General features: G+C 40.7%; 1 pseudogene across 1 annotated transcript in view; it reads left to right on the plus strand.

Annotated features, from left to right (window-relative positions):
- The window catches only part of LOC144784514 (integrin beta-1-like), a 369,893-nt pseudogene that overhangs the window by 47,497 nt on the left and 303,553 nt on the right, over nt 1–18,843 (plus strand). The window contains exon 3 of the transcript XR_013601670.1: nt 1,130–1,215. The product of XR_013601670.1 is annotated as an integrin beta-1-like (transcript). The remainder of the gene's footprint in view (nt 1–1,129; nt 1,216–18,843) is intronic.

Genomic DNA, 18,843 nt, shown 5'->3' on the forward strand with positions numbered 1-18,843 from the left:
ACTCCGCGGCTCAGGCACGCCGCTCAAATCCAAACACAAAGTTCGGACGGGAATACTACAAGACCATATATATATACATATATAACTAAACCTTTCAGGAAATGATAGAACTCTGGGGTTTGCCATTGTTACCATATTACAGCTACCTATCTGGCTCCTTTTTCTTTACTTTTCTGCTTGTTTCTCCTCCTTTTTTCCCTTAGGGACGAGATTTAGAGTTTAATTTGTAATATTAGTTGAAGTACTTTTTCTTCAAATTCAAAAAACAAAACACCCAACAAAACTAGAAAATGTTGCTTCAGACAAGCTGTCTTGCCCATACCTTCCTTTAAAAATAACAGATCGTTGGGTGAGGCCAGCAAGATGGCTGACACCTTTCGAATCCTCTAGCTGGGGTCACGCATAAATATCCTGTAGAAAACCTTGCATCAGATAATTATACCCCTTGTTGTATAGTCGTTATGGTATTATGCAGATTATGTATATCATTTCCTCTTGCTCAATGCCTAAGTGTGCACTGAAAATAAATGCTGGAAAACTAATAAAATATATTCAAACAAAAAATCTGATAATTATACCCCTGCGCAACTGTAGAGGCAATCCTGAGCTGCCTGCATGATGAGTTGAGGCTGAGACTCCTCAAGGGGAGTTCAATGATGTGAAAGCAGGACCCAGCTGACTGATGGAACCTGTCAATAAACAAGTACTGAGTTGCAGATTCTGGAAGGTAGTGTCTGGATTGGCCACTACCTGGGAAGGACAGGCAGATCTATAAGTTGCCAACCTAGTGTAGACTGATGGAATAACCCCGACTTGTCCCAGTGGCAAATCTCCTTTAACATGGCAAAAGGGAAGGCTGGGAAGCCTGTGCATACCAACAAGCTTGCCCACTACCTATATCTACAAATGCATATAACTGAGTATGTTAATGGTAACATGTCTGAGACAAAGTTGGTTCAGCACAATGATGGTAAATTATTATTTATTTGCGTGGGTTCCTTTTAATGTGAGGTATACTGTAGCGGACCATCATTACTTAGATTATATACAGTTGATATTTTAACAGCCTCATTTTCATCTGTCGGTGCTTAAAAGTTGAACTCATACTTTATTCCCTTTCCAAAAATAGGTGCCAGCGAGTGTCTAAAATCAAATGCAAAGTCGTGTGGAGAATGTATACAAGCAGGGCCAAACTGTGGGTGGTGTACAAATTTGGTGAGTTGTTTATTTTTCTAATTTAAACATTGTATTGCTGTCATGTGTTGAACATTGTACCTTACAAAGCCTCTCCTATATTTCTCCGAACAAATCATCTGTGTAAGTGTATACATGTATATTATAGTCTGCAATATGCACTATGTAGTTAGGCGACAGTTGCAGTTAAAAGGAAGGCAATTTTAATGCCTAACAAATTTGATCCCAATTAGCCAAACCTGGTTTAACTTTTCTAGAATAGCGCCTTCAGCAACCTTTGAATTTTTTAAAGAGTTTTTGGAAGTGGGAGAGGTGGAGGCAGGGCTTTCAAGTGAGATGCCTAGAAGTTTTTTACAAATACACAGCAAGATTTTCTGGGCAGGATCAGATCAAACCCAGGAGAAAGATAACTCACCCCAGCTTTGCCTCCTTTTGAGGGTTGATATAAATCTTTACAGTAGTTTTTGAAATATTCAATGAAACAAAAATGGTACTATTTATACATAACTCTTTTGGTCCTCGAAGCTCAAGAAAACAAAATGCCTTGTTTGAGGGGGTGACCGGGGAAGCACATCTCTCAGAGTGGTGCAATAGCCCCGTATTAAAAAACAAAAGGGACAACACAGTAAGTAGTTCTTAAACTTGCTCTCTTGGTCGCCAGTAGGTAGTTATAGTTAGGACCTATTATCCATAGGAAAAGCATTTTTTCTTTTCCAAATAACTTTGGCGCCGGTTGACGAATCTTCCCGAAATTTTCAAAACTTGTGGGGCTCTCCGGTCAGCTCCTGTTTCGAAAGTTTTGGGGTGATTCGGCAAGCAGGGGGCAAGAAATAAGGGGGGTTCCAAAACGTGTTTTCTCCATGTTAATTTCCTAGGAAACTTTAGACACGGCTACAGCCCGAACTGCTGAACGGAATTACACCAAATTTGGCAAAAATGTAGCCCTTGGTTCAGAAAGAACTCTTTTTGTTAAATGGTGTAAATCCGTTTGGTAGTTCCTGAGAAATTTAACAAAAAGAGGTAAAAAAATGCATTTTCCATAGCAAATTTTAGACACGGCTACAGCTCGAACTGCTGAACCGAATTACACCAAATTTGGCATGAAGGTAGCCCTTGCCTCAGAAAGAACTCTTTTTCTTAAATGGTGTAAATCCATTCAGTAGTTGCTGAGAAACTAAAAAAATAAAAGTTTCGATATATAGAGGCGCAGTGGAGCCGCGCACCCTGGATCACTGAAAAAATATAGAAAACAAAAATATAGAAGAAAAAAATATCGAAGAAAAAATATAGAAAGACAAAATATCGAAGTCCTATCTACAAACAGGTAAGTACAAAAATATTGAATCAAAAATATCGAAAAAATATATGTACTTAGTCCAAATATCGAATTTATATAAATATCTTTAAAGTAATTTAAAATTAATGACATAATAACTATAATTAATTAAAACATACTTAAAAATACTTAAATAATGTAAACATTATTAAATAATTAATTTAAGTTAAAAAAATAAAAATACAATTAGATTTTTTAACACATATATATATTAACATAATATTAATTACAAAATATACAATAGTTTTTACTGTAGCATAGCAAGAGGTTAAAATTTACTATTACCACTCCAGCAACTGCAACAGTAGGGTAAACGTTGGATAGCGTAGGGGTAAAAATTACTATTCCGACTCCAGTGAGTGCAACAGTAGGGAAAGCGTTGGATAGCGTAGGGGCAAAAATAACTATTCCCACTCCAGAGGGTGCAACGGTAGGGAAAACGTTGGATAGCGTAGGGGTAAAGATTACTTATCCCACTCCAGAGAATGCAACAGTAGGGAAAGCGTTGGATAGCGTAGGGGTAAAAATTACTATTCCCACTCCAGAGAGTGCAACAGTAGGGAAAACGTTGGATAGCGTAGGGGTAAAGATTACTTATCCCACTCCAGAGAATGCAACAGTAGGGAAAGCGTTGGATAGCGTAGGGGTAACAATTACTATTCCCACTCCAGAGGGTGCAACAGTAGGGAAAGCGTTGGATAGCATAGGGGTAAAAATTACTATTCCCACTCCAGAGGGTGCAAAAGTAGGGAAAGTGTTGGATAGCGTAGGGGTAAAAATCACTATTCCCACTCCAGAGAGTGCAACAGTAGGGAAAGCGTTGGATAGCGTAGGGGTAAAAATCACTATTCCCACTCCAGAGAGTGCAACAGTAGGGAAAGCGTTGGATAGCGAAGGGGTAAAAATTATTATTCCCACTCTAGTGAGTTTAACAGTAGGGAAAGTAAACATTTAATATATTAATACAAATAAATTCAATATCAATTCCAATAAACAATTAATTAAACTAAATGACAAATTTAAAATTATGTAATAATTAATCACATAAAAATACAAATAAATATTAGTTATTACAATTAATTTCCTATTAATACAAATTATTTACCAATTAACAATGAATTAACAATAAATTAAAAATCAATACCAATAAATAAATAAAAATGGTTAATTTAATTACAATTAAATTACTTCCCACCCTATTCCCCAATAAACACACAACCCACTACAGAAAATAAATTATAAAAATTAACATAATTATCCAAACTCTTGCCAAAGAACCTTGTTGCTGTGCTCAATTCCCTACCTGTTGCCACTGGAGGAGAGCCCGGAGTCCTGAGGGGGCCGCCGCACTCGTGAGGCTGTTCAAGTGCCGCCAAGAGCCGCCATTGTTTCCTGGCGCGTGGGGACTACACATGCCAGCATCCCGCGCGCTAGTTCGACACGCCTAACGGGGTCACGTGCACCAGGAGGTGCTTAAAACGACGAAAGGGCTACCGCAGCGCGGGACGTGCACGGGCGTGCCCGGGCCAAGGGCGGGCCCGTCCGCGCCCGTCATAACCTGACAGAGACTGGACTGGGCCGCCCCTCTGATATTTGGACACTGATAGGAATTAGACAATTGGTAAGACTTAATTAATAGGAATAGCCAGACCCCTTTTCCTATTGCTCTTTTTCTTGTTTTTTTTGTTGTTTAACTGTGTGATTTTATACAATTGCATTAAAGGAAAGAAATTATGAGCAAGTGTAAGGGCCCCGTGGGCACTTTGGATGCTTTTATGCTTAGGGCAGGATCTCTTATAAACCATGAGATTCAAATTGTCGAAAGGAGATTGTCCTTAGATCCTATTTACATGCAGAGTACTTCACCAAGGCTCTCTGGGACTCCCCTAATTCCACCGCAGGCATCCCTAGACACAGGGAAGGAGGATGATCCCTCCGTGACTGCTCTAACTTGTCCATTTCCACAGAACCAAATGACAGAACTAGCTTACCAATGGAGACTAGATTAAGAAATAAAAATCAGTTATTGGCGAAAAAAATGGATACCAAAAATGTAAAAAAGAAAATACCAGCCCCCAGAAAAGCTAGGATTAGGACTGTCGGGGGAGCAGCGCAAAGAGGGAAACCAATACTCAGCTCAGAATCAAATAGAGTTGCTAGGAAAAGTGTGTCTACTCAGACAGAGCCCTATAATAACGAGTATAACCCTGACCCTGCTGACTATAATAGGGATATCGAGTCTATTGTAAAGAGATCCTTAGATTCTGCTAAGGAAGGAATCTTAACTGATTTAGTGATGCATATTAGTGAGGCCCTAAGACCCCTGGAAGAGAAGTTGGCCCTTCTTCAAAATACTATGGGGCAGTGGAGTACTACTAGCTACACTACTGGGGACCGTCCAAAGGAGAAAGGAAACCCACCAAGAGGTAGTGCGTATTCAGAGAATAGGCCCATTCCACTTGAACCTGAGATAATTATTCGTTGAGATCAGGTGGGGGTAGCTCCAGCTCAAAAAGCAACTTTTCGACAGAAAATAGAGTAGCAACAACGGTGACTAAGCTAGGAGTTAGTACTTTAACCCATCAGATATCAGGAGGTAATACACGTGTTAACGTAGGAAGTGATAGACGCGGTGCCAATGATGACAAATTACCTCTATATAGCCAAAAAGATACAGATTTAATTCCGAATGAAGATGTTCTCAGGCTCCCACCTGCGTCATGTCCGTACACGTTAATATTAGCAGGGGCACCAGTGCTTAGGAGAGAGCAGAAAGAAAATTGGTTAAGCCTGAAAAACAAAGTGATTAACTGGTTAGGAAAGTTTAGGCAATTTAATCCAATGAGAGAAGCTGATATCCTGATGGTACGTAGGGTAGGCTGGGTAGGTGAATCTAGGAAAAACATCAGTGGGGACTGTGTGGTAGTAAATTTCAGATGGCCACAAATGACCAGGGCAGTCCTAGAAACTAAAGATATGACTGATCTGGGGCATACAAGTATTAGCGCTTTACCGTTGGGATATTTCTACAGACCGAGGGAGAGAGGCTATGCAATTAATCCCAACCCATTGATCGAGTTGAATAACTGCTTTGAGGTCTTATCCACTCTTGAGGACCTGGACTGACAATCAAAGGTTATATATTCTGGGTCGGAGAAATTAATAATGCATGGAAGGTTAAATGTATGGATGGGGGTCCCATATTGGAGCAACAGACAGGGTTGGGTTACCAATTATACGGCCAAAAGGATCTTAGGGCCGAGGTGTTTGCCACGGTAATGGCGGAAACTTCGGGTGACCTTTGGGTGGCTAACACTGAGTCTCCCCCTTCTCATTTACCAATTGCTCCTGATCTAAACATAAATACCAGAATGCCGGGAAACGAACCACTGCGGCTTAGAGACCCCAGTAAAACACTAGACCTGCATATTGTATCATGGAATATTGCAGGGTTAAAGAGGAGCATGTTGGATCCAACACGGCACGAATATATAGAGACTTATGACGTTATCCTCCTGCAAGAGACCTGACTCCTTGAGCCTGTATTGGGATTTGGTGAATTACTGGAGGCTGAAGACCAAGTGTACAATATCCCAGATCTGGCCAGCAAAAAAGAGGTTAAGTGCACAGTAGCTGTGACCCAACTCTTAATGCTAACAATGGCCCACAGTCTCAGAGCCTGTAATGGGCGACTTCCATCTGATAGACCTAAAGCCCATACGTTAATAGAGGTAATTCACGTAGGTATATAGATTATTTCTTGGTGACATTGGGATGTTGGAGCCACTTGATTGACCTCAAAATAGACCCTAGAACAGAGAGTGACCATCTACCTCTGAGCTTGACGGCTTCACCAGAAATTTTTTCCATAGTCTTACCTGGTGATGCTGGCATTGGTAGATTAGATGTTGAAATTATATTAAAGAGGAACAATCGAGCTGTAAAATGGCCAAACATTCTAGGGGACAAAAAAGCAATGGACAGCATCTATTTAATTTTCGCAGATGCCATCTCTACCTACATAGAAAATAACACAGATCTCCATGGTAGATTGGTAGGAGCTCTAAGTCCTATATTAAGTAAAATGCCTAAAGAAAGGAAGTTAGAAACATCTGAAAGGATCAGCCATGGAAAACCATGGTATATCAAGGATTGCCGAACTGCGAAGCATGAGCTAATTAAAGCTATCCAGGGCAAGGATATAGAAAATGCAAGGGAAAAAAGGGACATCTACAAACAAACACTTGAAGATGCAAAGAGAGCATGGGACGAGGAGATATGGGCCGACCTAATACATGCGGCTAAGGTAAAGGATCAGGCTGGATTCTGGAACCTGGTGGCTAAAGGTAATAGGACAGGTAGAACGCAAAGGGACCTTTTTTTAGATGAAGAAACCTGGGTAAATCATTTCTCTGCACTTCATTCTGAATCCAATGGAAACAGTTTTAAAGTAACAGAGGATATGATCACTTTAGCACAGGCCGCTAATCTGAACTTTACATTAAAGGAAACAACATCAGTTTTGGAATCAGTTAAATCTGGTAAAGAACCAGGACCGGATAAAATTCAGCTTTGTAATGCGTTAGTAAACGTTGATCCGACACCAAACACATGGAAGGGGGCGGTTGATAGTTACAATTTTTAAAAAGGGAAACAGACTTGATCCGGCGAATTATCACCCTATCAGTCTGATTGATATTCCACAGAAAGTATTTGCCAGGCACATATTGTCTTGTTTATTGTCCTGGATTGAGGAGGTTGATTTATTGACAAAATTCCAAGCTGGGTTTAGAAAGAAGACCAGTACCATTGACCAAGTCTCCAGATTCTTATGCCTTTGCTGGAAATACATAACGTTAAGGCAAGGTACACTATGGTGTCGATTCCGATCCGGTAAAATGCGCTCCGAATCGTCGTACGGGGCGTTTTTTCCCCGTACGAATCGTATCCGTAGACGTCCCGTACGTACGATGAAGTACGATCCGTACTAGGTGCCGAACTCCGTACGAGTCGTACAGGACTCCGTACGACTCAAATCTCCGTACGAATCTCACTCGGAACCCGCTGTACGCGACATCGCGGCTAGTTTTTACGACCCAGCAAGTACGATTCGTATCGGGTACGCACCGTACGACCCTTTTCCTACGGGAGCTGAAAACAGTCGTAAACGCACAGTTCGCGCCGAAACAGGTACGGAACGCCCCCCCCCCCGGGTACGGCACGTACCCCCCATGATCGCAGGGGTACGCGCCGTACCCCTGCGATCATGCGGGGTACGTGCCGTACACCCAGCGTACATGGGGTACGCATCGTACCCCATGTACGGTGGGTGTACGGCACGTACTCCATGTACGCTGGGTGTACGGCACGTACCCCGCATGATCGCAGGGGTACGCGCCGTACCCCTGCGATCATGGGGGGTACGTGCCGTACAGAGTGTAGGTGATCGTGCGCTTTTCCGTACGAATCGACGTGTACCGTACAAATCGCGTCCAGGTCGGCCGATCGGGATCGGAATCGTCCGGTCGTACGGCGTCCGTACGAGTCATACGGAAACGGCTCCGGATACAATTCGTACGGACGGGGATTTTACCGGATCGGAATCGACCCCTATATGTTGCTTTCGTGGATTTAAGAGCCGCGTTCGATCTGGTTCCCAGGAGTCGTCTTTGGGGTTACCTGAAGGACTTAGGGGTTCCAATCGAATTGCTAGTTCAGATAATCAGATTGCATGAAGGGAATTATGCAAAAGTGAGATGGGGACCAAGGGGAGAACTTACAAGAGAAATACCAGTGAATCGAGGTGTGCGACAAGGTTGTGTGTTGGCACCTACCTTGTTCACTTTATATGTAAATGATATACCCTGCTCCCTGGAAGGATGTAAAAATAATTTGCCTAAGCTGGGTGGGGAAGTGATACCTGCACTATTATTCGCAGATGATACCATTCTAATTTCACAATCCCCAGCGGCCTCCAAAACTTGCTGAATTCCTTTCATCTGTATTGTACCAAGAAGGGACTTGAGATCAACCCCATTAAGACCAAATATATGTCTATTAACTCAAATAAAGCTTTTAAAAAGAATCTATAGTTAAATGGTCAAAGACTAGAATATGTGAGCAGCTTTAACTATTTAGGCATCACACTGGATTCTAAATTGTCCTTGAAACCGCAACTAGAACAAAATAGATTAGTTCTGCTCCAAAATTGTACAACCATTTAAAAAAAAACATAGAGAGAGCACCTCTAAGGCTGTTTCTACTGCCATTGAGGGTTTTAAATTCAAGGCACAGTCAGCGGCCTTGTATGGGGCAGAACTTTGGGGTCCACATTGTAAGCGTAGCTTCGAAATTGGAGAAAATAAATTTATTCGTAAGCTACTGTCTTTACCAAATAGAACGCCGATGCTTCCAGTATTCTTTGACATTAATTTAAAACGCACCGATAGTCTTTCTGCATTACGCCCCCTTTTATTTTGGGTAAGAATTTGGTCAACGGCTGAGCTTGTACACTATAAAAAGGGCTTACAAGAGATAATGTCCTTTGGTCTTTTAAAGGGCATTCCATGGTTTAAACATATTTCAAGCTGGTTCAAAAAAATAGGATTATCACATTACTGGGATAACCCTTCAGATCTAACCAGGGCATGTAGCAAGGTTGTAAAATTATCATTCTGGAACTACATAAGTACTAACCTACTACATGATACCAGCTTAGGATCCTTAACTACATCTTTTCTCTTGTTTAAAGATATTCCCCAGTTCGAACCATTGTTGGACGAGGTAAGCCCACAAATTGCCAAATCATTATACCTGAAATTTAGATATGAGGTTCTACAAACAAATGTTAAGAAATCCAAATGGGGTAGTAATGCAAATGATAAAGACTTTGATAAGTGTACTTTTTGTAAAAACCTGACTCAAGTTAAGGAAAACGATATGCACATTTTATTTTTCTGCCCTGCATATGAATACCCAAGAAAAAGATAGATTAAACCTTTATGTTATACTCTAAAATTAAGACACTACGGGCAGGCAGAGCGTATTTTAAGGACTGATACCACGCAATTGGTGGTCTTCTGTGAATCAAGATTTCTTTGCAATGTGATGTACATTAGAGCTAAAAACGGATTGAAATTGTAAAAGCTGCAGCATAAAACTCTAGTAATTAATGGACATAACTAGTCTTTTCAAACCAATTGATGATTTGTTTTCAACCCTTTGAAAGTCTGTGGATCAACTAGACATTATCAGCAAGACTTAATAGCAATACTGTGACTTGTGATAAAATATTTTATTCTTTTATGAGTTAGTTTTTATCTTACATTTTTAAATATTATAAATTATATTTATTGTATTAGAAATTAACCTTTTTTAACTGTAAATAGATGACGAATTTGTGTAAATTGTGACGCCCTCTGTCCACCATTGCCAAAGTTATATAATCGCTATGATCCTGATATCGATGTGTTGTAATTCGTTTTTTATGTACTTTTATGGTCTAAATAGACCGAAATAAAGTTATAATTGAATTGAATTGAACATAATTATGAATTAATCAATTTATAAAAAATTAATTTCCAATTGAAAATTAATTACCAATTAAAACGTAATTAATTACAAATTAATAATTAATTAACAAATAATTCAAAATAAAGACCGATAAATAGATTAACATACTTAATTAATTACAATTAAATTACTTCCCACCCTATTCCCCTATAAACCCACAACCCGCTACGGAAAATACATTAATACAATTAACATAATTATCAATTAATCAATTAAGAAAAATTAATTAACAATTAAAAATTAATTAACAATTAATAATTAATTCAAAATAAATACAAATAAATAAATTAACACATTTAATTAATTTCAATTAAATTACTTCTCACCCTATTCCCCTATAAACCCACAACCCCCTACGGAATTAAATTACACAAAAATTAAATAATATAAAAAAATACACTTAAAAAAATTCGATATTATTAAAAATTCGTAATATCTTAATTGCTATATTATATACTTCGATATTTCAACTTTCTATATTTTAAAAATCGATATTAAATTACTTCCCTTCAAAACGATATTTTTCACCACTATGTTCTGTCCATTCGATATTTTGTCCATTCTATATTTTTACTTCGGTATTTCTGCCATTCTATATTTTTGAATCGATATTATGTCTGTTTACCGCGCACGCTCCCGATCACGAGCTGCATGCTAATTGGCTGTCAACACTCCAAACCAGGAAGTGTTGGCAGCCATCTTGTGCCTCGGTAGCACCGAGGCACAAGAAAGAGAAAAAGAAATGTGCAAAACAAGAAAAGGGGGCAGGGTAGAAACACCCTGAACCCCTAGGCCTGCTCAGGGGGATCTACAAGGACCCCCAGGGCCAAAATAAGCATTTAAACAAAAAATAAATCGGCATAATCCGCGGAGGATCTGCGGATCCGGCCGATCCGGCCGAATAAAAAAAAAAAAGCGCGGGCTTACAGTGATTCGTTAATATTTAGCCCCAGGTCTCGGGGCAGTGAAAAAAATAAGTGGGGGGGGGTCCAAATCCCCCCACACTGCCCCTGGGACCGCCACCTCCCCGGGGCTTGATTACTTAGTTGAGGGGGCTCATAGCCCCCCAGCCCTGGGGACCACCACCTCCCTGGGCTTTAATTCTTTAATTTGTGGCGAAAGACAGCCCCCGCTGCCCTGGGGACCGCCACCCCAATAAGAATAACACCTGTGGGGGGGGGCTCAAGCCCCCCCAACACGCCCCGGGGACTCCACCTCCCGGGGCACTAATATGCTAATTTGGCGCGCTTTAAGTTGGGGAATTAATTCCCCTACAGTCCTGAGGGCCCCTGGGGGCCAACTAGCCCATCAGGTACCTCCAAAAAGTGCCAGAGGCCTGCGTTGCAGAGAGGCGATCCAGGCCACGCACCTTTTTACACCTCTCTGCAACGCAGCTCTGTGGCGCATACTGGAGGTATATAGTAGGCTTGTTGGACCCCAGAGACCCTCAGGATTCAAGGAGACTTAATCTCCCAACTTAAAACGCGCCACGGGGCGCGTTTGCACAGTGGTGAAGGGAGGGGGTGGGGCCTTTCTGCACCTCTGACTTAGAGGTAGTTTTAATCCCCCTGCCCTGTTATGTACTAAGGGCTTACAGAGGAGGTAATGTGAATCACAGGGGTACCCCAGCACATAGTGTTCCCTAGTGTATGTAGGTGTTTTCACTGTATTCTAAGTGTCTTTTAGCATAGCACTGGCTCTAGGCCTGGTTAGTCAGAGTCTGTTACCACCAGTACCGATCAGAAAAAGTTGAGGGCATAAGATGATTTTGCAACAAGGCCTCTGTCCACTGCTCTGTTTGTTCTTTCTGCACGTCTTGCTTCTTCCTGCACTTTTCTTCGTCTTTGAGGACTTCTCTTGCTTCTTTCTGAATTTCTTTTTCTTCTTTCTTCACATGTCCTTCCTCTGTAAGCATAGTTAGAAACTAGCATTTAAAAAAACCTTAGAAATTCACTGAAAAAATATAGGTTTCAGGCACGTTATAGTTCGAAATTAGGATTTAAAAATCCTTTGAAATTCACTGAAAAAACCATAGGTTTCAGGCACATTATAGTTAGAAATTAGCATTTAAAAAACCTTTGAAATTCACTGAAAAAACCATAGGTTTCAGGGGCGTTATAGTTAGTTGGACATTTCACTCGTACAAAACCATAGAAATTCCCGCGTTATAGTTAGTTCAGCTAACTATAACTGGCGCCCCCGCAATGCACTGCTGATGAAGTCACATATTACATCACTCATGACATGGTCAGTGACATCACTCATGACATCACTCATGACATCTCAAATGACATCACTGATGACATCCTTGTGATAGAGTGGCAGACCTGCTCTCACCCTAATATAACCTTTGATACACATACTCAAAAATAGAAACGAACATTTTCAAAACAATGGACATACCAATACCAGTTACAACACACCTATTCAGTAATTCCAAGATCTACACACACATCCACTCGTTCACCAACAGTCCTATACAGTCACTCATACATGTACTCACTCATCATATGTACTCATACACCTATACATCCTGTTACACACCGACACTCATCCATATAGTTACTCACACACAGTCACATATGCAAACAAAGTATCAAACATCCATTTACTTGCATATACAGTTATACACACACCACCACACTTACTTCTACAGAAACTTACACATACTTACTCTCTTAAACAATCACTTATAGAAACACATACTTATTTATACAGGAACTCTCACTCTCACTTACACCTATACTCACAAAAACGAGTTTAAAACATATGTAGTTACTCATAAAGACACTATTGAGACAGTCCTTCACTCACTAACACACCCATATACACACTCATCCACCCACACAGTCCTGCACACATGCTGGCTTCAACACATAGAAACAGTGAGTCACTCATTTATGCATCTATGCACTAAGTAATACCCCCCACCGAACCATACAGACACCCAGACACTCATACTGATACTCAAAAAACCAACTAATAACCCATATAGACACTCATGTAGCTACTCACCAACCCATGCAGCCACGTATACACAAAGTGAGAGACTGATACAGATATTTACATATTTAAACATTACTCACTAACCCATGTATTCACTAAGATACACTTAATCAGTCAGTTATACAATCAATTTAAAAAACAAATCATCCATTTAGAGACTTATATACCCATTTATTCTTCCATCGACCTTGAGATATACATATATAAAACATATTTAATTTTCAGAAAAACACGCATTCACTGGATGATGTCATCAGTGATGTAATTTGGGATGTCATCAGTGATGTCATGAGTGATGTCACTGACCATGTCATGAGTTATGTAATATGTGACGTCATCAGCAGTTATAGTTAGCTGAACTAACTATAACAGGGGAATTTCTATGGTTTTGTACGAGTGAAATGTCCAACTAACTATAACGTGAAAAGCAAAAACTCCTTTTCCTGAACTTTACAACCAGTTTTTATTGCTTTGTTCCATAAAGAGACGTTTCACAGGTGGGAGAAGGGGTCTCGTCTGTGCGTTGGTTACCAAATTTACAAGCTTTTTAAGTGTCAGACCAGGTTCAACATGAATGTATTTCCAAACACAAATTTCTTTAAAAAAGTTCTTTCATTTATTAATTTTTTTTTTTTTAAAACAACAATACATTGTCTCATTTACATTATACATCTTGTACTACACAAATCAATTACAAATATTATTTGACTTAGTTTAAAAACTTGGATTTCTAAACTTTGCTTATCGGCATAGTTCAAAAAAAAGTTCACTGCAACATATTTTATAAAAACAGAGAACAAACAAACTGTCGACGCGGCGTTTCGGTGCCAAAGACAATCTTGCACCTTCTTCAGGACTTGTTCATTACAATGATATCCAGGTTTCTATTTTCTTCCTGGCACACCCTTTTCAGTTTTAGGAGCAAGTAGGCTCCAGTTGTATAGGCAGAAGATGTTTCTTGTTTTCTCTTCTGTATACTTTGATGTTTGATTCACTAGGTTTCATTTAAAGTTGATTAATAGGGACCATTTTCAATCCGGTCCTTACTTATGATGTCATGGGAAGTTTGGGGGACGCCTCTGGGAGCTACCACTTGCTGCTCTTTTATCCTTCTTCTCTTCATTTAATAAGTAGTGGTCTACTCATGGGTTGATATCCTCCTTTTCTTTTGTTAAATATAAAATCAGGGACCACTATTTTGGAGTATTGTCAATCTACTGCCAATTGTTTGTGGTAGCTGATCTGCACGGCGTCCTCCCTCTTCATGCGTTTTCTGTAAATATATATATATAGATATATCTCTATATATTCAACACACTCGTTCACTCTTCTAAAACAGGTTCGCACACGCTCCGGTTCGCTTCCAAATGGCTTTTATTGTGGCTTCAGGTGATGCGTTTCGACTCGACCATCTGTCAGAACCCAATAGTCTTCGCAGGAGCAAACAGAAAACAGCCGCTGTTCCCAATGCCCGCCCACCGGTGCCGTCGCGCTTCTCACAGAGCAACGTCACCAATAGGGGGAAAAGGGGAATGGGAAGAGAAGAGAAGAGACACTCTCTACTTGTATCAATTGTTAATTCACACTAGACTAGATTGTTCCCTACCAGCAATTATAGGATTATAAACCTCTCTTCTGTATTATTGAGTTAGATTCTGTTGGTGTCAATGAGTAGTGTAGACTATCTGCAGTAGAGAGAATAGATTAGGGACTTGGATTCTGTTGACTCTCCCTTGAATATTACTTGCTTATTCCAAAACTATACCTTCTAACTCTAATTAAATTTGTTGGTTCGATTTCCATTCTATGATATACACAGATATATATGTACAAGTCTTTACAGATAATAATCCTCAAGATATCTGCAGTCTTTTGCCAGTGCAATATGTCCTCTAACTGAAGCACGAAAAAGGGGACAAGGAAGGTAAAAAAGGGAGGAAAAGGTAAGGGAAAGCACAAGAGGAGGACAGTGCCAAAATGGTTTAAAGTACTTGGCTAACTGACAGGACGCTGCGTCGCTTCCTTGGAGTAGTCTTACTTGGAGAAGTAGCTTCGACGAAATAGTATTCTGTCTCACCAGGAATTCTCACTTGACGAGGGCTCACCGTCTCAGCTTCCATAAGTGATTCTTTCTCAACAGTTTGAAGCATAGTAGCCTTCGGTTACCCTCTCTGCAATGGTCGAACTTCCTAGGGAATTTTCAGTCAAATTCCCTACCAGAAAATTGACTCTTTGAGGCTGAAATGATACTTTAGTCTTTAAAGATGTGGCGCAACCCTCACCCAGAAAGCAGAATCTCTCATGAACATGAAATTCTCAGGAAAACCGTTCTCTCACGCACTTCTCAAAATGCGGAGAAACGGTTCGGACATGATATTACCAGCAAAACTCAATTGAAGTGCGCATCTGAAGCCGTGCGCACCGCCTTTGTACACTAGATTGCTCAGGTGTTTCAAAATGGTGCAGAGTAACCTTGACAAAGCGGCGGCCATCTTGTAACGGTCAATTATTATTCAATGTTATACCAACAATTGACCATATTTGGTTTGACTTTGACTCTGGTTCTTCTTTTTAGGGCACACTGTGAAGGCTTATTCCATAATGTGGCAACTGTGAATTTCCTGACACCAACTCCGTGGTCTTTTTCACCAACCATATATAGTGTTTGGGTGGCATTGACCATTTGGTGTCTTGTCCATTCTTCAGCATTGGAGTATCATTCATAGATTCACATGCTTGAATCATCCCCGTCATTGAGGTGGGAGTCCCACTGTATAGTCCAAAGCAGTAGTAGTAATTAACATAGCATACAGTGGCAAAAGACATTGAATTTCATAGCTTATCCACTTCATTTAAAAGGTTCCAAACTCCAGCCAGTTAGATGCCAGCACCCTTTTGAATGCTGTGAGCAGAGGCATCTTCCCTCAGATTTTTACTGCATGCCGTGTGATAGGGAGTCTCCTTTGGCTCTGCTCAGTTCTTTTGATTTAGTTATTCCAGATTAGTTTAGCTGTGTTCCAGTATGTCAGAACTCATGAAGAAAGAACTCTTTAGACCTTATGGGACCTGCAGAAAGAAGAAGCTGCACTCGGAAGATCCACATAGAAGGTATATCTACTGCCTTTATCCCACCCACAAAGTGAAAGACTGTAAAATCTGTAGGACCTTTCTACTAAAACTGTCAAAGATCACGAGGGAAGACTTTTGATTTGGCTTCAGGAACTTAAAGCAAAAACTGGAATTATTTCTGAGGAAGAAGTTAGAGAGAGATCTGTTTACACACAGAAACACAAAAAGAGAGGTCACACCATGGGTCACCTCAGGGACACAGAACAACCTTAAAAAAGTGGGTCTACAAAAGGCTCCTCTCATGAGGGAAAGAGAGATAGGGCTTCTTTAGACTCTAAATCTGAACTTATTACTCCATCTGTAGCCCTGCCATTAATGCCTGACAGATCCTTCACTGAAACAGTCATTGGAAAGCACAAACCAACTGGAAAAATATTGTCGATGACAGCAAAGCCGCTGAAATCATCGTTGACTGCAGTAAAAACTAAGGTACCAATGACTGCTGCCATAACTTCCAAAATCGTCCCACCGACGATCACCATACCATCGACGACGTCCACCTCACCAACGAAGACCACCTTGGTGGCAAAGACCACTTAGTTGACAACCACCAGCATCTTGCTGACAGCAACCGCCTTGTTGACGACAACAGTTACGTCGATGGGAACTGTACCGACTGCGTCAAGGACCACGTCGACTACCACGTCGACGAAGACCTCTTCAACAAGACTGTCGACGACGAAACTCACTGAAAAGTTTTATTTGTCTGCGTTGAAAGCAAAGCCTAGAAACCACATATGCTGATCTTGACCACACCATCGATGACTCTTTCAATAAGACTATTATCAACCCCAGATAGTGTTCGCCCAGAGATTACATCATCTAGCAAGGTGTTGTCAGAACCCTTGACTCTCCACAGCGACAGATCTGGTGCTGGCCCCAAAGCTCACCCTCCAGTGCCACCAGCCTGAAATCACACAGTCTAGTGTCACCAGCAAGGGGGAAAGGGGAATGGGACAGAGAAGAGACAACTCCTGCCCGGTTGCTGGACTCCCTCAGACCAACCTTGTCTGTTTCGCTATGTCTTCTGTACTCTATGCTGTTTTCTATGTAAGGGAATACCTAAGGTATACATTATAACAACAATATGATCGATATTCTTAAAGAATCACAGTTCTCTTTAATCTGTATATTAAACTGACACCTTTTTGCCTAACTTTTTAGAGTTATTGCCTCTCTTCTGAAAATAACGTAACTTGTCTTTTATATTGCTAATGATAGACTCAACAAGAGTTCACATTTCTGTAGCCTTTTAGTCTTTTTCTTTTGCCAATTTGATCTTGTTTCATAAGTTCTTTGTTTTGCAAATTAGATCTTGTTTCATATATTCTTTATTTAGGTCTTTAGGCTGTAGCCAACTTGTCCCTTGGAACTTCTGTTGTATTGTGGTTTGCTACAATTATTTACAAGAGTCTGTGGAACAAGGAAGGAATGAGGGGAAAGAGAAAGACTGGGAAAATGCGCCAAAGTTATTTCTACAGGGCAACCTTTGGCATATAACTATATACAAAAGTCTTTGAATGAGTCTTTGCTCCCACGAATTCCTCTTGGCTTTTCAATCATGAAATTGCACACTGAGTACTCAAGAAATATGCTTTGCTCACCTTGAATGATGTTGGTAGCTTCAAGTTCATGACTGGTAAAAGAAAACTGAACTCATTTGACCTTTCTGAAGCTACGGTTCCCTCTTTGAAGAATCTGAGCCGCTGGTTGTCACTCAGTGTTGAGCTTCGTGCAAATGACAGACCTGCGGAAAACTCAGAGTTTCTGAAGCCGCTGCGCGGGTCCAGGATGTTACTTCAATGAATCACTCTCAGCACAACATCACTATAGCTTTGAAACTGAGGATTTGCAGTACTCAAATTCTTTTCTGCCATCCAGGAAAAGCTCAGACAAAAGTAGAAAGGGAAACCTTTCCCTTACATTAAACCCGGATTTGATTTAGGAGATTACCGTTGGGACATTTATCTCCTCACAAGGTTAAATTGAAGTGCGCAGTTTAGAATGTCTACTAAGCTGAACCAGGAGATTCTAAGAAAGTGAGTAAACCAGATGCCTCATATTCATGAACTAAAATGGCGGCCATCTTACACTACCTTTCAAATTCACTAACCGGCTATGGTTTTCCAATGATTGATCATTGGACATCGGAAACACAGCTTACTTTTCTGACAGACTCCGCCTCTCCTCTTTCCTTGCCTTACAAAAGTACCAATATTTGCAGTCCTGACAGGTGTTACCATTACCCCCAAGCCACTTGCTAGATGTTGACAAATCAGATGAAGATGATCAGGAACTTTTTGATGCAGTTCACAGTCCTTCTAAGTTGCATATTAAATAGCGAGATGACAAAGATAAATGGGATTACTACGAGCCCATTTCTCAAGGGCAACAATATGCAGAGCAGTACCACCACTTTGCTCGTCCTTCAACACCGCAAGCTATGGCTCAAGTTCCTGCTGCTTTAGTCCAGAATTTACAAAGCATGCTCCTGGACTACTACAAGTGCTTCCCAACTCCAGCCGGAGCGCAACTGTCAACCTACAGGTGCACCGACTCCTGCACCCAAGTCACAAGACCCTATTCTGCTTCCACTTACTCCGAGT

Source organism: Lissotriton helveticus, chromosome 10, assembly GCF_964261635.1.
Source record: "Lissotriton helveticus chromosome 10, aLisHel1.1, whole genome shotgun sequence".
NCBI classification, from domain to species: Eukaryota; Metazoa; Chordata; class Amphibia; order Caudata; family Salamandridae; genus Lissotriton; species Lissotriton helveticus.